The following is a 14,618-nucleotide window of genomic DNA, read 5'->3' on the forward strand; positions in this document are numbered from 1 at the left end:
ACAGTACAGTGCCTCACGACCTGCTGAACGATATGTTCATATTAATGTGGTACAGTACAGTGCCTAACGACCTGCTGAACTATTCGCTGATATCATTGTGGTACAGCACAGTGCCTCGCGACTAGCTGAACCATTCGCTGATATCATTGTGGTACAGTACAGTGCCTCGCGACTAGCTGAACTATTCGCTGATATTTATATGGTACAGTACAGTGCCTCACCACCTGCTGAACTATTTGCTGATATCAATGTGGTACAGTACAGTGCCTCGCGACCTGCTGAACCAGACGGTAATATTAATGTGGTACAGTACAGTACCTCACGACTTGCTGAACTATTTGCTCATTATTTTGGTACAGTATAGTGCCTCACGACTTGCTGAACTGTTTGCTCATTATTTTGGTACAGTACACGACTTTCTGAACTATTCGCTCATATTATTTTGGTACAGTACAGTGCCTCACGACCTGCTGAAATATTCGCTGATATCAATGTGGTACAGGACAGTGCCTCACGACCTGCTGAACCAGACGGTAATATTAATGTGGTACAGTACGGTACCTCACGACTTGCTAGCTATTTTAGTGTGGTACAGTACGTTTTGCTGAGCTATTCGCTTATGTAAGGTACAGTACAGTGTCATCTGCTTTGTTTCTTAATCATCGAATTTCATTTTTCCGGACAAGGTAATGTTAAATTTTTGAAACTTTGACAAAAATTACCCAGATATTGAAATGTCAACATTTTATTCAATGTTACTTGGGGTGACGTTTCTTTTGCAGTTCAGTATATTTTCATTCACTCGGGGACGTCATAAATAGCGCAGGAATACAATGCCAGAGTGAACAGACCCATTTATTTTATCTGCATTTATTATATACAGACATGTCTCCCACATTAGCATTCACACGACATGGGAGACCCAAATACTTGTTTGTGTATAGTTAAGAGTTGTTCCCTGTTAGATGACCTTATTTGCTTAGTTAACGGACTGGTTGGTTTATGATATATATTATATGACGAAATAAGCCTCTTGAATGTCCAGTTGCTCTTGTAACCTACTTATTCTACCAGAAATAAGAATAACACAAGCATACATTTTTGTAAACAGTATTGTGAGTGAGTATGGTTTAACGTCGCTTTTAGCAATATTCCAGCAATAACACTGCGGGGTACCCATGTCGGGAATCGAACCCGGGTCTTCGGCGTGACAAACGAACGCTTTAACCACTCAACCATTAAAAAAAAAGAGGAAATTGTTGGCTTAACACTCAGCACTTTTTGTCCAATACGGCAATCAATTTCATCATATTCAACATTTTAACCGGGAGACTATATTATTGGAGGGGACCCGTGAAGATCCGAGATAGAATAGATCTTCAGCAACCCATGCTTGTCGTAAAAGGCGACTAACGGGATCGGGTGGTCAGGCTCGCTGACTTGGTTGATGCATGTCATTGATCCCAATTGCGTGGATTGATGCTCATGGTATCAATCACTGGATTGTCTGTTCCAGACTCGATTGTTTACAGATCGCCGTCATATAGCTTGAATATTGCCGAGTGCGGCGTTAAACAACAAACCAACCAACTTAAGTTATCATAGATAAGTAACAGGTAGTGGACACTGGGCAAACGGGAGGCCGGGGGTATTTAGCACTGATAGGTGAAAGAATGGACACAGCAAAGGGCAAATTGAAGCCAGCAAGGCAATAAGCACCGACAAAGATCAAAGCAGTAAGTCCCAAGCACAAGGCAGATAGGTTTCCAGGTAATGGTTCAATGGCTTCTTGTAGTTTTCTTTATCGCCAGTTGTTGTTGGTAGACAGGACTTCCCACATGTTATGGTTTTGGTTCTTCAGGATGTGTTCGGAACAAGTGGACTTCAGGTCGAGTTTGTTAACGATGAGGTCCGATGTTCTTTGAATCTGTGTTGATGGGTCTGAGGGTTTCTCCAATGTGCTGGTGGCCACAGCTTGATGGACTTGCCACAAGAGAAGGTGACATCTATGTTGGCTTTGTTCTTGATGAGGCGGGAAATCTGATGAGTGACAGGGCCTTGGCAGGGTATGGTGATTCTGATGGGCGATGGAGCTGGTTTTGGCCTGGGGTCGGAGTTCTTGAGTAGTAGTAGTAGTATTATGGATTTTACGACCGCTTCAGCCGGTGGCTATTTCGCAGTCGGGGCCAGACGGGTTAAACAATAATAAACAATAGTGGGTAATACATAAATAATCGGCTGGCCCCAAAAAATGTAAATTAGGGGGGTTAAAGAAGAAAGAAATATAGTAAAGGGGTGTGAAGGGGAAAGAAGTTTAGCAGTAGTAATGTAGAACTGTAAGAAACCTAGTCTAAGGGAAGTAACTAGTGTAGAGACTTAGCATATCAGCTTAACTGATTATATATTATACTATGTAATAATATGTATTATAAAATGAAAAATAACAATGGGGAGGGTGGAAAACCTATCATAAAAAGTTTGGGCTTACTGGCTGGGGTAGGGAGTCAGGAGAGAGGGGGTGAGTATTGGCCGTGCGCGTGGGAGCTGAGCTTGGGTTGGTGGCTGGTTAAACGGTCATGTTTATTATAGTATGGATATGAGCGAATTTGTCGCGCGGACGTCGGAGAAGTCGGTCCGCGCTGAGAATTTGGATCCCAATCCTAAATTGTAAATGTGTGGGTTTTAGATATAGTGTTTATGCTGTAATTTGTTGGGATTTTTCTAAAGTTTGCTTATTAGATTTGTAGTTTTAAGGAATGTGGCTATATGGGTAAATTTAGCGGTATGGTTGAAGGGGTCTAGAAGCAGTTGGATGTTGTTTTTGAGCTGTGGGGGAAGAGAGTTGTATAGTTGTGTTTGTTGTTGTTTATATTGTGAGCAGTGGTTGAATATATGGTCTAGTGTTTCAGGTGTGTTGCAGTGTATGCAGTTTGGATGTGGGTGTCTGTTTTGTTTGTGGAGTGTTTCGTTTAAATTAGTTTGGCCGCTTAACATTCTATTAATGATTTTATCTGCTAAAATGGACTTTGTGAAGTTCCGACACTTTGTGACTGGCTTATTAAAGAGGGATTTTGTCAAGATTGACTTACAATTTTGAATATTTGTTTTGAAATTTTGAGATAATGTGTTTCTTTTGGTTAATGATTTTATCTCGGCTTTACTGGTGGTGAAGTCAATACTTGGTGATGGTTGGGTGGTGGTGGTTTTGCTGCTGTGTCTGCTAATTGGTTGCCTGTTATGCCAGTGTGTGCAGGTGCCCATAGGAGAGTTATTGTTTTATTAGATTCTGTGAGTTTTGTGTGGATGTCTATGATATTGTTTATTATGTCTTGCCTTGATTTAGATTGTTTATTATGAATTTGGGTTAGTGCGCCTAATGAGTCTGAAATTATAAGGAAGTTAGTGTCAGTAGATATTTTTATGTAGTGATATGCACATTGAATAGCCAGTAGTTCAGCTGTGGTGATATGTGTGTAGTTGGTATAGTGGAAGTTTGTGGTGATTGGTATAGGTTGTGTGATCTGAATGCCTAGTCCTGTTATGTCATTATTAGTCAGTGATGCATCGGTATAGATATGGGTGTGGTTGGGCCAGTTTTGATGTATGTAGTTATTAGATATTTCTTTTTTGTCAAGGTTTTTGGGGTCAGGATGTGAGATGAATGTTTTGTGGAGTGAGAGGTCTGTTTCAGGGGGGGGTTTGTCATTTATGAATATGTTTTGGGGGTCTATGTGTTTGATGTTTTCTAGCTTATATGTTTTTAAGAGTTTATAGAGATGTGTGAGATAGGGGGCTAGTGTGTGATTGTTTTTGAATTTCTTTAAGGTTGCAGGTCTAAGAGTGTTGTATTTAGTGATGATTTGTTTTAGGATGGGGTTTTGTTGGGCCCCAGCCCAGTAGTTGAGAGTAGTTTGATTGCGGTGGAGTTGGATGGAGGTGGTTCCTGATGGTTCCTGATGGTTCCTGATGGTTATATCCCATTAGTTAGACGTCCCATTAGTTAGACGTCCCAATTGTTAGACATTTTTATTTAGGCAAAGAGGGAGTATACCTACAGGTGTAATGGATCAGTCCTAATTAGATTAAAGTTCTGAGTGGGGATAGGGGACTCACAGTTTAGGGAGTATATATGTTACAATTTCATTAATTAACCTTACTCTCAGCACAGGTTCAATAGGCATGTGATTAACTATGTAAACTATGGAGTAGCTTAATTGTCTTACTGTATGATCAGTTGAAGGAGTCGAGTTTAGATTATCTACTCATTCGGCGTGGAAGTGAGCAGTTGATATTAGATGGATATATTTACAACAGAAACCGCGAGAGGCAAACCTGCACACATTGGAGATTTGTCGTCAAGACGTGCTATGGGAAATGTACGACTGGCGGTGACTTTCTTCACAGTCAGTCGGAACATAACCATCCGCCTGAAGATGAAACCAGAGTGAACTTTGTCAGCAATCTTCCTAAAAGAGCGCGAGAAGAAACCACACAGACGCAGGCATCAAATGTAAAGTGTCATTAAATGTTAAGTATACTATTAAAGTATCTTCAGATCTTATCTGGACTATTCCATTTTAAAGTCTGAGGTAACAAGCAAAAGGATTAGTGTGCACTCAACCGTTTAAAGTGTTGTTATAAGCTGTCTAACTATTGGGATGTCTAACTAATGGGAGGACACCTTCCTGATAGTAGCTGGAGGGTATTTAGGGCTGTACCGGTTCTGGTACCCAGGGCTATCTTTAGGGCTTTATATTGAATGGAGTTTAGTTTGTTATTGAGTGTTTCTGATATGGAGTTGAGGACTGGAGCAGCATAGTCAATCTTAGATTGAATTAGTGACTTGTATATATTAAGTAATGTTTGTTTGTCAGCGCCCCAATCAGTGCCGCTGATGGCTCTCATTAGATTTAAGTCTTTTTGACATGATGTGACCAAATTATGAATATAGGGAGCCCATGTTAAGTGCTGGTCAAAAGTAATTCCCAGAAATTTAGCTTCCTTTTTGAATGAAATGGTTTGATCATTAAGGGTGAGTTTGGGTGTACAATTTGGCATATGTCTATTTTTGAAGAGTAAGCCGATGGTTTTATTAGTGTTAATTTGGAATCCCCACTGGGTTGCCCAAAGTTCTATATGTTTCAGGAGGGGTTGAATTCTTTTTTGGATCTCTTTTAGAGATGTTGACGACGTCCAGAAGGAAATGTCATCTGCGAATTTTGCAGTAGTTGTTTTTTTAATTTTAGATGGGAAAATGTCGTCAATCATAAAGTTGAAAAGTGTTGGAGAGATTATACTACCCTGTGGGGTGCCGTTATCTAAAGGATGTGGGTCAGATAAGGTGTTGTTGGTTTTAACTGTGATGTTTCTGTCTGTTAGGAAAGAGTGTATGAAATTTAGAATTCTACCATCTATGGCTTTTGCTTTAAGTTTTTGGATTAGGCCATGATGCCAAACCATGTCAAATGCTTTACTAAAGTCAATGAAAATGGCCACAGTATATTGTTTTTGGGCGAGTGCTGTTTTAACGTCATGTTCTAGATGTAAAACGTGGTCTAAAGTTTGTCGATTAGACATAAAACCACTCTGGTCCTCATTAAGTAGTTTTTGGGATGAAATTTGGAATTTTAGTCTATTGTTTATGACGGATTCCATTATTTTGCAAATATGGGAGGTTAACGAGATAGGGCAGTAAGAATCCGGTTCTTTGGGGGGCTTGCCTGGTTTGAGAACCGGTACTACTAGGGCTGTTTTCCAAGAATGGGGGAGGGAGCCAGAAGTCCAAATTTGATTAAATAATTGGAGAAGGAGTTTTTGAATTTTAGGGGGGAGGTGGTTAAGAATAGTGTAGCTAATGTTGTCTGGGCCTGTGGCTGGGTCTGTATTTTTGTTATTGATGGCTGTTAGTAGTTCATGTATGTTTATTGTTTTATTGTATGACATGCTTGTGAGGGGTGGACTGGGAGAATAAGTGGGGTGGTTTTTAATAGTGTCTTGCATGATGGGGGTGTGATTGGCGGAGCTGCTAGTAGCCGAAAAGTGAGCAGCCATGGCGTTAGCCTTTTCTCTATCTGTATTTAGGTTAGGAAAAGATGGGGATGAGAAGGTTTTTGAAGTGCCCTTTATGGCTTTAAGTTTTTTCCATAAAATTTTAGTATTTTGTTTCCCCATTTTCAAGGAGCTGGTAAAAGTTTGCCAATGTTTTCTTTTGGCTGCTCTTATAAGTTGTTTAGTTGAATTTCTGAGATGTTTTGCCAAGGGGAGTTTGGTTATGTCCCTCTTGGCTTTATTAAGTGCCTTTTTTCTAAGTTTTCTGGAATTTTCTATTTCTGAGCTCCACCAGGGGACAGAGATATGGTGCGGTGAGGTTTTGACTGTTGGGATGCATTGGAGGGCTATATTGTGAATTGTATTTGTAAAGTTTGTATTGAAAATGTCGTTGTCAATGTTGTGTATATTATGTGTGTTTATTTGATTGCAGAGTGTGTGGAATGTTTTCCAGTCAGCCTTTTTGAGATTGAATTTGGGTTGCTGGGGTGTGTTGTCTAATGGGGTGGCAGTTTGGGATTGGGGTAGGGTTGGGGTGGGTAGGGATAGTGAAATTTTGATGGGCGTGTGATCACTGCCCCAGGTGTCCGAATGGGCCTCCCAGCAGAGTTTAGGTTGGAGATGGGGGGTAGTGAAAGTAAGGTCGATTGCTGTGGGGGATTGGAGGTGGCTTGTGGGGTACCTAGTGGGTTGGTTATCATTTAAGCAAATAAGGTTGTTTAATTCTGACCATTCTTGAATTAGTTTACCGAATTTATCTGTATAGTTTTTTGTGCCCCACAGTGGATGATGAGCATTGAAATCGCCTAGAAAGATGGTGTTTGGTTCAATAAATTTGGTTAAGACATCAAGGTCTTCAACTGAGAAGGGTTTTGTTCTGCTATGATAGACATTTATAATACTGATTTTAGTTTGGTTTATAGTTGTTTTGATGGCCAGGCATTCCAGATTTGGGGTAGGAATATCTATTATGTCATAGTCAAGATGGTTTTTGATAAAGATGCCCAGGCCGCCGTGTGGTGGTCCTGGGCAGTTAGTGGGTCGGGGTCTATCTTTTCGAATGAGAACATAGCCTGGAATTTTGAAGGTCTTTTTGGGAGATAATTTAGTTTCTTGGGCTGCGATTAATAATGGAGAGATTTTTTGAAGGGCGATGAGGGCCTTAAGCTCATGCCCATTGGTGGCGATCCCGTTGCAATTCCACTGGATGAACACCATTAGCTGGTTTTAGAATGAAGGGGAAGTTGAATGGACGGTGTTCCGGGGCTAATTTGGAATAATGTAGACAGTTTCATTTAAGGGTCCTTAAGGCTGCCTGGAATTGTTGTAGGGTTTTTTGGTATATGTTTGCTTGGTGGGCTAGGGAGTGGAGTTTCTTGGTGGTGGGGTTTCTAAGGAGAATGGCTGCTGAGATGAATTCGATGATTTTGTGTGTATTTGAGTGAAGTTTTTTGGGTGTGACTATAACTTGGGGGGTTGTTTTGAGTGTTTGGAGTTTGTGGGAGAGTAGTTGTTTTCGTGTTGTGTTGATCCTGTAGTTGATTTGCTTGTTTTTGTGTTGAGGTTGGTTTGATGGAATTGGAATGGCTGATCTAGCTGGATGGAGGGGTTTGGGAAGGGACAGGTCTGGTTGGGACTGTATGGGTGTGGGTGGGTCAGAGGGGGGAGCTGTTTGAATGGAGAGGAGGGCCGGGATGGGGGGGGTTAGGGGAGGGGGAGCTGGACAGGAGGGATTATGAGGGGGGATTGGTAAGGGGCTGGGGGCAGGTGGGGTTGGGGGGTGGGTAACAGAGCCAATTTGGGAGCTGTTTGGGGATGGGGCTTGTGTGGGGATGGTTGGGGGGGGGGGGGGGGGTAGGGAGAGGGAGGATGTGGGGGCGGGGGGGGGGGGGTAGTAGAGGGGGTGGTGGTGCTTGGGAGGGGTTATCATTCCTGAAGAGTTGTTTACGTTTTCTCCCTTGGGGGCGGGGCGGGGGGGGGGAGGGTTTCTGGGAGGGAGCTGAACAGGGAGTCAGTTGTAGAGTCGAGGTCGATGAAGTCGGGGATGGAGTTGTATATGGGAATTGTAGCTGGTTTGGGTAATTGGGCTTTGGTGATATGTTTGTTGAGCTTAAGGATGTGTGACTGTTTGATCGGGCAGGTGTTTTGGGTAGCTGTGTGTCCCTCTGATTTACAGTGTATGCAATATGCGGCCCATGTGCATTCTGTGGCTTCATGTCTGTATGAGCCGCACTTTTGGCACATGGGTGGCTGTCTACATGTGGATGTTGGGTGGGTGAATGAATGGCATATGGAGCATTGGGGTGGTTTTTTTCTAACTGGGTTGACTTTGAATGTAAGTGTGCCGAAAGTAATGTGTGTAGGGAGTTCAGTTGTTTTAAATGTAAGAAATATTGTTTGGGTTGTTGTCCTGCCCGGGATGGGTGTACGATTGTTGATGCTTTTGAAATGTATGATCTTTGGTTGGGTGTGAAGTTTGTTTGCCATGTTGATGTAATCTTGGATGTCTTCTTGTGTATCCCTGTAATCTATGTAAATGACCCCTTGTATCTGTGTAAACCATTTAGGCACCTGCCATGTGATGTTGAGTCCGTCTATGATTGGTTGTCTGCTGGCATATGTGAGTGTTTCATGGTTTGGAAATGTAAGTTTGTATCCCCTGCCGCATTTGTTTATGTATTTGTATGTAATATTTGCTTTGTGCAGGCAGAGGGCGAATTTGTTGGTGGAAAAGGTGTCGTTTAACGGTGTGGATGTTGTAGAGAATGCGAGTAGAATGTGTTTGGATAGTGTAGTTGTTTGTGGGGGGGTTTGTTGAGAGCAGGTTTTTTTGGTAGTTTGTTCTATTTCAGGGGGTGAGTGAGAAGGGCGTTTTGTTTGTTTAGGTGATGGATGTTTGTTTTCTGTTGGGGGTTGAGTGGCCTGGTTTGGGGTTGTTGAATTATAATATGGGGTTCAATGTGTTGATGAGAGGGGTGGTGGTGTTTTGGAATGGTTGGGTTTGGGGTGGGGGGAGAGGGGGATGAACCTGACGGGGGTGGGGGGAGTATAAGGTTTAGTTCTTCCAGGTCGAGGGGTGGGTGGGGGTATGAGTATTGACAATGTGAGTACAGTGGGAGGGTAACACAGTAATAGCACAATAGTATAAAGAGAAAGGGAGTAAGTAAGCATGCAGTATGGGAGGAGGGGATAAAGGTAGATATACTTAGCAGTAATAAAAAGATTGGAGATTGTTGGATGGATGCCAGTGGTTTTCCAGACGGAGAGGCGAGTGAGTCTCCTAGTCCGGGGGCCAACTTGGCCGTGGAGCGATAGTGGCGTTCGCTGATGTAGTTGGATAGTCTTAGTTCGATATCCCTGATTTGGTTAGGTTCGAGATCCCAATTTGGGTAGGAAGTAGATTTGAAGGAGGGCTAGTGCACAACAAAATGGCGTCCGACCATGCCGGAAGTAAACAAACTTTTCTTGAGTTCTTGAGGGTCTTGCGGATGGTTTTGGAGACGAGGTGTAAACTTATTGCTTTGATCTTTGTCGGTGCTAATTACCGAGCTGGCTTCAATTTGCCCTATGTTATGTCCTTTCTTTCACCTATCAGTGATAATTACCCCCGGCCCAGCGTCCACAACAAATTACTTATCTATGGTAACTGGCTTCCATACAATCAACGCTTATTACCGTAAAGTGTTGGCTTCCATGGTCTATTGCTAATCACCTATCAGGGTCAATCATCTGTTGGCTTCCCTTGTTAGTTTCTACCCTTTGTTATTTTCCACCTTTTGTTACCTTATCAATGTTGTTGTCCTTACTTGTACATATATATGCTCTCTGCCTCATGGCATCCATCCAAGACCCTCAAGCCTCCTACATGGAAACTCAACCCAGCACCCCACCTCCCCAAGCATGCAACTCAAAAAAACGCAAACTAGACGCATCGGCATCACCTACCTCACACACCCTCTCACCCGCAGCCCTCATCACCACGTGGGCCCTCTACTTTTTTTCGGCCACCCCCTCAGTACAACTAGCTCCAACACTAACCATAAATAAAATAGGCATGTGGCTAAGGCAACAAAAAATAAATTACCTAAACATCAAACGTAGCTTCAAAGGATATCAGATAATCTTCCCAAATCAGGAATCCTACATAGCAGCAACTAAAATTAAACAAATATTCCAATTCACCGTAAATAGCTCTAAACCTAACTGGCAAATATACACTAGGGGAGTTATTCGAGTGCACCCAAGGGAAACCGACGAGGACCTCGACATATACGCCAAAGAAGCTAACACTATCCAAACCCAACCACAAATAACTAGCCTCCGCAGGATTAAATCAAACAGAAACGGGAAAACCACCCCCACACCTATTGTAATAATAAACAGCTAAACACCCTGAAGCCCCCAAACATATCACTTTCGGCGCTAACCATAACTTAGAGGTAAAACCATACATCAAGCAAGTAAAGCAATGTTCAAATTGCCTACAATATAATCACACCGCTAACCAATGTACTTTCAAAAAAACTAAATGCAAAAACTGTGCCCAAACGGACTGCCCAGGCATATGCACACCCTGGTGCATCCACTGCAAATCCATAAAACACATCACTCTCGAACCAATGCCCCCACAGACTATCACTCACCCAACAGGCCAACAAACATATAGACATAAACACGGCCAAAATCCAAACCAAAAAACCCACACCGCAAGCATACAAACCACTACTACCAACACCACCCCCAAACAACAACACTCACGCACGCAAAACAGTATACCCAGTCTCCGTATGGGACCAAAATCAGCGAGACGCATACATCGCAGATGAAACAAACACCCCACACATGCCACATACTCACATTCTCACCCTCCCCGCGTCTCACCCTACAATTACCACATCTACACCCGCAAGCAAAACCCAACGCACAACGACCACCACACAACCAGCACCAACACAAGCCATCACAGCCACAAGGGCAACAACACTCCAAAACCTACAGGCACCCCCCGAACACCCAGTCAACAGGGAAACTACAGAAACCACTCAGACTCTCGCACCCAAACCCAGCATGCAACCCACCACCGAACAGAGTGACCAAACTAAAGATAACTTAACCGAAGAGGACGAGTACACATCCTCAGAGGAAATAAACGATCTTACCTTGTCAGCCCCCAAAACCAAAAGCTATAGAAAAAAACTCACCCAAAACGTAGCAAGCAAAAAACTAAACAACTTAGTCCTCCTACTAGCTTACATGTTAAAGCAGTCTAATCCAGAAGCCAGCTCCAAAGCCTTCTTTGGTGTAGCACATAAACTAAAACTCGTCACCACCTCTTTCGACCGTTTCAGCAGCAACCTTAATAACCTACTAAAGTAAATACCTAAACCAAGCCTAAACCAAACATAAATCCACCCAGTTTCCCAATGGAAGGCCTAAACATTTTTCAATGGAATGCCAATGGCCTCGCCGGCCATGGTTCTGAACTTAAAGCTAAATTCAAAATAGATAAAGGTCCCCATGTAGCTTGTATTCAAGAAACCAAATTCTCACATAAAACTTAATTCAACCTACCAAATTATAACGCAGTGAGAACCGACAGGTCCAAAACCATCCCAGGCAGAACAGGAGGAGGTCTCATCATCTACGTTAGAGAGGATATAAACTACGAGGAAGTTAGAGTAAACACTCCTAATCTAGAAGCTAATGGAATCCAAGTCACCATCAATAACCAAAAAATAAAAATCATTAACATCTATCACTCAACACTAAAACCAATTAAAGATACAGACCTAGATATCCTTTACCAATTAGGAAATAAATCAACCATCTTCCTAGGAGACTTCAATGCCCATCATCCTACCTGGGGCATTGCAGATAAACTAGACAACCATGGACAACTAATATCAGAGTGGATCGAAAAAAATGACCTAATACTATTAAACAATAACCAACCACCTAGATACGACAAAATCCACCACACCATGTCGGCTATCGACTTAACAATATGTACGCCAGACTTAGCACAAAGTCTGATGTGGGACGTCCACCCAGTACCTCTAGGCAGCGACCACTTTCCCATAAATATAACCCTAGGAAATATAAAAATACCAAATCAAACCCCTAAACAGGAACCTAAATTTCAGTACAAAAACGTCAACTGGGACCAATTCCAAGAATTATGCAACGAAGCTAATCTAAACGATTTAGAAACAACAGACCCCGAAACATTCTGTCAAAACCTAACTAACTTCATAATCAACGCAGCCAAATCCGCAATCCCCTTCAAATCATCCAACCCAGGAAAACCCACTGTCCCTTGGTGGAATGAGGAAATAGAGCTAACTAGACTAAAACGCAAATCAGCTTTCAACAGAGCTAAACGAGACCCCTCTCATCTCAAAACAGCTCATGAACGAAACCACCAAGTCCAAAACCTAGTTAAAACTGCTAAAACCAAAAACTGGAAAAAATTCTGTGAGGAGCTAAACCACCACACCGACGCTAGGAAGGTGTGGCGCAAAATTCACGCCATCCGAGGCATCAAACGGCACAAAAAAAGCCCCAATATAAACAACTCAACTAACCCCACCCAAAAGGCCAACAACCTAGCCAAGCACTTCTCTAAAGTTAGTAGCAACAGTAACTTCAGTAAGAAATTCCAAGATAAACTAAATAAAGAAACAAAATTCTCCAAAGAAATCAGACAAGACAACCTAGAAATAAATCAACCTTACACCATAGAAGAACTAAATCACGTACTAAACAATAGAAAAAAAGGAACAGCCCCTGGCCTAGACCTCACCTCTTACCAAATAATCAAACACTTACCTACCAAACTACTCCAAACTTTACTTAAACTATACAACCTAGTTTACCTAAACGGACAGGTCCCATCCTCATGGAAGGAAGCTCTAGTAATCCCAATACCTAAACCAAATAAACCAGCAGATCAGGCAAACTCCTATAGGCCCATATCCCTAACCTCAAATCTCTGCAAAATAATGGAACTTATGACTAAAAATAGGCTACAGCACTACCTAGACCAAAACAACACCATAAACCCCGACCAAAGCGGCTTCACTCCTGGCCGATCAACTCTCGATAACCTTGCCCGACTAGAACAGGATATAAAAACAGGACAGCTAAACAAGCAATACACCATAGGCATATTCCTCGACTTCTCTAAAGCTTTCGATATGGTATGGCACCACGGGCTAATACAAAAACTAAAAAAAATAGGACTAAAAGGCCAAATAATAAACTTCATCCAAGATTTCCTAAACAATCGCAAAATTACCGTGGGTATAGACCATACGCTATCGGACCAGTGTCCCCTAGAAAATGGCACTCCCCAGGGCAGCATTCTCAGCCCAACCCTCTTCAATATAATGATAAATGATCTATTCGAGGGCTTATCCCCTAAACTAAACACTTCAAAATTCGCGGATGATGGAGCCCTATGGATCCGCACTAAAAGCATTAAAATGGCAGAAAACTTAATCCAAAAATCTCTAAATAAAATACAACAATGGGCAGACAAATGGGGCTTCTCCCTTAACTCAGATAAAACAGGAGTAGTATTCAAACATAAAAACATGAAACCTGCCTACCCAATCCTCCAGCTAAACAACCAAACAATCAAATTCCAAAAACAAACCAAATTCTTAGGACTTATTTTCGATCAACACCTCACCTGGGAGGCTCACGTCCAAAACCTAAAAACTAGATGCAGCAAAGACCTTAACACATTAAGATGTCTCACCGGCTCTAACTGGGGAGCCTCCAAAGATACCCTCCTCTCACTATATACAACACTAATTAGATCGAAACTAGACTACGGCTGCGCCATATACAATACCCTAAACAACTCTCTATCTAAAAAACTTGACTCAATACAATACCAAGCCCTTAAACTAATTACACGCACCCAACATGGCACCTCCTACGCCTCACTTCAGGCCCTTACAGGAGAAATGCCACTAAATCTACGCAGGAAACATCTAAGCCTTAATTTCTGGGCCGCGTCCCAAACAAACCCTCTCATCCAAAACCTAATTAACCAAAACATTAGCCCAAGAAACCAAGCTCTAGCTCGCAAACACCCCTTACTCACCCCAATATCCCAAAGAATAACTAACTACCTCAATGAACACCAAACTCAAAATCTTAAACAAAACTGCAAAAAATCAAATATCTTCACCCCTAAACTCAAAATACCCCAAATAGACACAACGCTAACTAACCAAATAAATAAACAAACCGACCCAAACATAGCTAAAACCACCACACTTTCATACATACACGAAAATTGGCCAAATTGGTGTCACATATACACTGACGGATCCTCAGACCCGATCTCCAACCACACAGGTTTCGGAGTCCATACCACACAACCAGTTATATCCACACAATCTTACCGACTCCCTAACAACCAATCTATATTCACGGCCGAACTTATGGGCATGGCCTCAGCCCTGCATAACCAACAATCAAAAAACAACAAAAAAAATCCTAATTCTCACTGACTCGCTTAGTGGGCTACAAGCCCTCCAAAACAAAAATACCAAAAA

The sequence above is a fragment of the Haliotis rufescens genome, unplaced genomic scaffold (genome assembly GCF_023055435.1).
Source record: "Haliotis rufescens isolate VD_foot unplaced genomic scaffold, xgHalRufe1.0.p SCAF_13, whole genome shotgun sequence".
NCBI lineage: Eukaryota > Metazoa > Mollusca > Gastropoda > Lepetellida > Haliotidae > Haliotis > Haliotis rufescens.